This window comes from Echinops telfairi, unplaced genomic scaffold (assembly GCF_000313985.2).
Source record: "Echinops telfairi isolate 266 unplaced genomic scaffold, ASM31398v2 ScPeMD7_4048;HRSCAF=4782, whole genome shotgun sequence".
Classification (NCBI taxonomy): Eukaryota; Metazoa; Chordata; class Mammalia; order Afrosoricida; family Tenrecidae; genus Echinops; species Echinops telfairi.
Genome location: NW_022107947.1, coordinates 2,391,285 through 2,398,279, shown reverse-complemented (window position 1 = coordinate 2,398,279; position 6,995 = coordinate 2,391,285). Strand labels below are relative to the sequence as shown.

The following is a 6,995-nucleotide window of genomic DNA, read 5'->3' as shown; positions in this document are numbered from 1 at the left end:
TATCTAGATAGATCTGTAGAGATAATAATATGCATCAAAAACCAAGCCATAACAAGGTAGGCAATCAGTGAGAACACATCGATGACAACAAAAAAGGAAACCAATTACCCAGGAAGAATAAACTAATTAAAAGAAAAAAAATTTTTAAGAAGAAAGAAAATCCCGTATATTGATCAATGTCTGATTTTTTATCTCTAGGCCTGTCCTTCAGTCAGGACCGATGGGGTACCATGCTCTGGCCCCCAAGTCTGTCCTTTGTATTCCCTCGGGGCCTCTCTGCTCTGCTCCCACGGTTGCTCTGCCGCACGCTTTTTGTGGTTTGCCTCGGTGTCTCAGGGTTAGTCTAGGCCAGTTCCGACATTGAGTTTCCAGTGTTGTTCCCCCTTAGAGCCCGGGGCCATCAAGGGACGGCGTGTCTCGTGGTGGGATCAGCCATATTGTCCATTCTGTCCATTGGCTGTTCAGACCGGGGATGTCATCCTCCAGGACTGGTGCGTCAGGATGTGCTCCACTCTCTCTTCCTCCTCCTAAGTGCTCCCATTTGCTCTGGGCAGATAGGCCCCTCTCCCCATGCTGCAGCCCTATGCCTATCTTATATAGGAGCATAGTGAGAAGGTAGAGAGAGGAAGGGGGAACCAAACAACAGAAACCATGGGGAAAGGGAGACAGCGGTCGGTATAAGATACAAAAATAATAATTTATAATTTATCAAGAGATCACGAAGGTGGGAGGGAGGGACAAAGAGTTGCTGATACCAAGGGTTGAAATAGAAAGTAAATATTTAGAAAATAATGATGGCAACATATATACAAATATGCGTGCTACAATTGATTTAATGGATTGTTATAAGAGCTGTAAGATTCCCTCATAAAATGATCTTTTAATATTTAAAAAGTGGGGAGGGGTCTTAATTTTGGTGCTATGGAGTCAATTCCAAGTCATTATAACTCTATAGGAGAAAGTAGAACTGTTTCTGTGGGTTTCTGAGATTAACTCTTTTCGGGAGTAGAAAGCCTCATCTTTCTCCTGCTCTTAATTCACTCAATATGTTTAATCCAGAAGAGAAGCTCCTGCTGAGGATCTTGTATAAGTTTGTTAAAATGTGCTCTTTCAGCGGTGAGCTTTGCCTCACAGATAGCCTGTAGCTATGGTTTTCATCTAAGGACTTAGCATATATATAGTTCATAGGGTGTGTACACGGCACTTTGTTTAGAGCAGTGGTTCTCAACCTTCCTAATGCCATGACCCTTTAATACAGTTCCTCATGTTGTGGTGACCCCCCCAACCATAAAATTATTTTCGTTGCTACTTCATAACTGTAATTTTGCTACTGTTATGAATTGCCTGTGAAAGGGTCATTCAACCCCCAATGGGGTCACGGCCCACAAGTTGAGAACCACTGGTTTAGACTCTTAATAAATGCTGAGGACAGATTTTGGCTTTATTGAGCTGGAAAAGACCCTAACTTGTTGCTGTTATCTTTGAGAAACTGTGAAGTTTAACTTGTATAGTATCTGAGAAATGGCCTAAAGAGAGAGCCAGCTGGGAAGAAGAGAGCAATGCTTTGTGGGGCAGAAATGTTCTTGTGAAGTCGGAAGACAGATGGACTGTTCCTACACTGTTGTGGTCTGTCCCGCACTCAGAAGCTCCAGGTGGGTAGTGTAGTTTTGGCAGAGGCTGGGGTGCTAGGGATAAAAAATGTTCAATAATCTCTCATCCATCACAATGGACATATTGGAGGCAGAGATACTGTCTTGGAATCAGCCTTAACAAGAGAAGTTGGCTGGACAGGGAGTTCCTTGCCACCTAAGGGGACTTGGTGGCACTGCCCTGGGTGGTGTTTGTTAGGAGCATTGGAGTTGGTTCTGATTCATAGGGACCCTGTGTACAATGAAGGAAACACTGCTGTGTCATCCTCACAATTGTTCTGATTTTTGAACCCATTTTTGCAATCACTGTGTCAATCCTTCTTGTTGGGGGGCCTTCTTCAGTTTTGCTGTCCCTGTACTTTACCAAGCATGATGACCTTCTCCAGGGACTAGTCTCTCCTGAGTGAAAAATGCTGCAGTGTTGATGTCTTATGCCCCAGGAATTTTCTGTAACAATAGCATTGGACTTACATTGATTTGTTATTTACATATTTTAACTCCTTAGCCTAGGAAAAGGGGTGTTGAACAGACTTTTGGGTTTCCAAACCAAAGTACTATATGTTTGTGTTCCACTTGATAGGTAATAAATACACTTTAATTTTTTTGTTGACATGAAAGGATGATGCTTAAGCTTTATTTTTCTGTTGGACTGTCTATGATAGTTCACAAATCCCATTTTAGCTTCTTCAGTCTAAATTCCAACCACAGCTGTTATCAAGTAGCTTCCCAGCTGGATTTCTTCTCCATTATTTCCTAGAGGTCAATACCTGATTGGAGGTGCCAATCAGTAGAGAAATGACCAATGCCATGAAAAAGCCAGGGGACAGAAAATTCAGGAAGTTAGCTATTCTTAAGTGATAGGAAGCAGTTTGAAGATAAGAATATTTGAAGTATGTGATTGTCCTCATTGTATAACAATAGATGGAAAAGAATCAGTATATATTAGCAATCCTTGATATTTGATGTATTCAAAGTTACTTACATACTTACTACCATCTGTTTTTAAGTAATATGTATTCAAAGTTACTTACTTACTACCATCTGTTTTTAAGTAATATGTACTACATATAATATACAAATATACAATGTTAATATTTATATGTATGTTTATATGTAATGTTTACAGCCCCTAAATTTTAGGCAAATAAAGATCAGATTTATAAAGATACTGATAAGAAAAGGCAATAAGAGTGAAAACTTGGGGAAGTGATTACAAAGATCTACATGTGACCTCCTCCCTGGGGGGCAGATAACAGAAAAGTGGGTGAAGATATGACAAAATAATAATTTATAAATTATCAAGTGTTCATGAGGGAGGGGGAAGGGAGGGGAAAATGAGGAGCTGATGCCAAGGGCTTAGGTGGAGAACAAATCTTTTGAGAATGATGAGGGCAATGAGTGTACAAATGGGCTTTACACAATTGATGTATGTATGTCATAAGAGTTGTATGAACCCCTAATAAAACGATTAAAAAATAACAACAACAAAAAAGAGTGAAAACTTAAAAAAAAAAGACATTTGGCTTACATCTGAGCTGATTTACAACAGAATCATTGACCTGACACCCTACTGTAAATTCAGGACTATCGTATAGCACACTAATTCACAATGAAGTTGTATTTTTTGTATGAAATTTTCATGTTTTTCACTGTACTAGAAGCTTAGTAATTACAGTGGCAATGTCTACTCTTTGAAACTGTGGATGCTTATTGGTTTTTTCCTTTAAATCATTAAAGTATTACTTTCTAGAAGAGTTTCAAATAGTTTGCAAAATAATTGGGCAAAATAGTATAGAGTTTCACATACCTCCTCACTCTCCTACCAACACACATAGTTCCACTATTTTTAGCATCTTGCATGAGTGTGCTGTTAAAATTAATGAATCAATACTGAGATATTATTACAAGTTTTGGTCCATAAGTTATGTTAAGATTCATTCTTTCTGTTGTATTTTCACAAATACACAGTCACACGTATAGTTTAATACAGAATATAAATTCACCTGTTAATCCTCTTCTCTTTCCCGCCAATCCCCTAGCAACCACTGATCTTTCATCTTGCCTTTTCCAGAATGTCATGAAGTTAGACTCATGGTATGTAGCTTTTACATACTGTTTCCCCCCCCACTTAACATTATACATTTTTAAGATTCCCCCATGACTTTTCATGGCTTGCTAGCTCATTCCCTTTTATTACTGAATGATATTCCTTATATGGGTGTGTCACAGAATCTCTGGGTGTCAAAATTGGTTGAATGCTTGATTACTAACTGAAAGGTTGCCTGGGAAGACAGGCGAGGGGCTCTGCTTCCAAAAGGTCACCCTTGGAGCACATGTGTGATCACTAGGAGTAAGAATTGACTGATGGCAACTAACAGCAACAACAACAGCATGGATATACCACCGTTTTTTATTCACCTCTTGAAGCACAGCTTCCAGATTTTTATTATGAATAAAGCACCTATAGTCATTGGTGTGAAAATTTTGTGTGGACCTGTTTTCAGCTCCATTGAGTAAATACCTAGGAGTACTGTTGTTGTATCATGTGGGGAAGACGACTACAAATAGCTTTGAAAAAAACTTCCAAGCTGTCTTCCAAAGTGATAGTACCATTTTACATTCCTATGTGCAAAGAATGAGCATTTCTACTTCTTTTTTTTCTTTTAGCCATGCTAATAATGTTTAGTGGAATCTCATTCTATGATGTTTATCTTTTCACATGCTTGTTTCTTGTTTACTGTCTGCATATCCTTTGGTGAGGTATCCATTAAAAAAAATGATTGTTTTCTTATTGTTGATCTTTGAGTTTTATATATTTTGTGTATATTTGTATATAGGTTATTTATCAGACATACCTTGTAAATACTTTTTCTCTAAATAAAGGCGTTGATAGCTTAGGTTTATTGTGACAACTTGGCCTATAAACATACGTGGGGTTCATTGAAGGGCGGAGGGATAAACGTCTCAGTGAGCCTCGCCTTTCTAGTTCAGGTCTCTTGCTTTCTGATGGTCGGACCAGGTGCAGCTGCCATAGCCAGTTCCCTGCTTCAGCTGGCAAGGCTCATTTTCTGCAAGACAGTCTTGAGGAGGAGCCACGTGGACCTACTCCGATGCAGCCTTGGTGCTGGAGCAGCCATGTAGAGACCCCCGTCAGTACTGAGATGCTTCCACATTCACTGATTTGGCTTTCCTACTGCAGTCTGTGTCATTGTGTATGTTTTGTGAGACGGAGGAGGACTTTGGACCTAGGGGCTAATGTTGGACTTATGGGCTTGAACAGCATAAGTTGGGATGCTTTCTTTTTTTTGTATTTTTTTTTTCTTTTTTAAAAATCATTTTATTAGGGGCTCATACACCTCTTACCACAATCCATACATACATCAATTGTGTAAAGCACATTTGTACATTCATTGCCCTCATCATTCTCAAAACATTTCCTCTCCACGTAAGCCCCTGGCATTAGGTCCTCATTTTTCCCCCCTCTCTCTTTTTTTTTAATAATCATTTTTATTAGGGGCTCATACAACTCATCACAATTCGTACATACATCATTTGTGTCCAGCACATTAGTACATATTGACTTCATCATTCTCACAACACCTGCTTTCCACTTGAGCCCTTGGTGTCAGCTCCTCATTTTTCTCCCTCCCTCCCTGCTCCCCCCTCCCCCTTGATAATTTATAAATTATTATTATTATTATTTTTTTAACATTTTATTAGGGGCTCATACAACTGTCATCCCAATCCATACACACATCAATTGTGTAAAGCGCATTTGTACATCATTCTCAAAACATTTTCTCTCCACTCAAACCCCCCACATTAGGTCCTCATCATATCTTACCCCATCCGACATCTGGGATGCTTCTTAATGTACACTTAGCCTTTACATAAAACTCTCTCTTATACATATGAGTTTTTGTGGATTTGTTTCCCTAGTTTACCCAGACTAACACAGGCATGTTCCTTTAGTCTCCTAACAGTGTAAGTCCAGTTTTCTAATTTTTTCCTTTAAAGATAGTGCTTTATCCTATGTTAAAGATAATGTGCTAGAGCATTAGAATTGTGAGCTAACTGTAGTACTAGCTATAGCAAGAAGCTTAATAGTAGATCTAAATCCAGAAATTTTGAACAGTCATTAATGTTAAAGGCCATCATTACTTGCATTTTATTGCCTTGCTGAGTTTCAACTCAGCCACCTTTTCCAGTGTTTGCTACTTACTACTTGTGAAATTGTAATGAGCTCCCGAAGCTTGAGCTGTAAAGACAGTAGGAGGAGACAACATGGTTGCTGCTACCGTTGCCTTGTTATTTTCAGTTCTGACTCAGGCTGAGAATAGCAATCTTAAAAGTAATAAGAATGCTTTCCTGAAGTCCTGTTTTCTACCTAGCCTGAGTACCGCTAGTTAATTGTTGATTTTCAGTTGGCATTATAATTGCCCTGTCTAGGGCATCTTCCATTTTTCAAAACATCTTAATCTAAATACCCTGGCATTCACATTTTCTGCTCATCTAGCGTTTGATACAAGATATGTTTATTAGCTTAGTTTTGTGGGTTTATTTGTTTGTTTTTTTCACCTAGTTAAACAACAGTTTCAGGGAACTATTGTATCTGTGTGAAAACACTTAAGAGTCTCCAGAGATAGATGCTCTTCAAATCAATCAATACTTTTCTATTTAATGGCATCTATCTGGTTAGTGTGTGTGTGTGTGTGTGTGTGTGTGTATGTGTGTGTGTGTGTTTTTCTATAGATTGTGGAATCATGAAGTTAAAAGAAAACAGTGATGGTTTAGTTAGACCCTTTCATTTTACAGCCAGAATACCTAAGCATAGAGTTGAAGTGACTTCTTCAAGATTGAATTAACTAGTTAATGAGTCAGAATGGAACCCAGATCTTCGACTGTTGGTCCTATTTTTGATAAAACTACACTAGTTCTTTCATTTTCATTAATTATGGCTTTTAAAATTTTCCTAAGAAATTAAGTAGTCAATTACAGTGTTTCTTAGATTCAGATATTTGGTTGAACTCCTAGTTGATGTCTAAAGTACTTAGTGTGTATTTCTGTCAGATACCAGGTGTCATTGAAATTTAGTTAAGAGCAAACTTACTATGTTTAGCATTTAGAGAGAAATTGACCAGTTCAAAATCGTGGTGAAAATAAAGCCTATATTCTCACATCATTGTGAATGAGGGGAGTGCAGACTGGGGGCCCAAGACCCATCTGTGGGCCACTGGACACCCCCTCACAGAATGGTCGCCGGGAGTAGATGAGCCAGTCAGGGTGCTGTGTAGCCAAGATGAAACATACAACTTTCCTCTAGTTCCTAAATGCTTCCTCCCCACC

At 38.8% G+C, this 6,995-nt stretch overlaps 1 protein-coding gene across 5 annotated transcripts in view; it reads left to right on the top strand.

Annotated features, from left to right (window-relative positions):
* The window catches only part of CSNK1G1 (casein kinase 1 gamma 1), a 180,310-nt gene that overhangs the window by 14,874 nt on the left and 158,441 nt on the right, over positions 1 to 6,995 (top strand). The gene's annotated exons all lie outside the window — the stretch shown is intronic.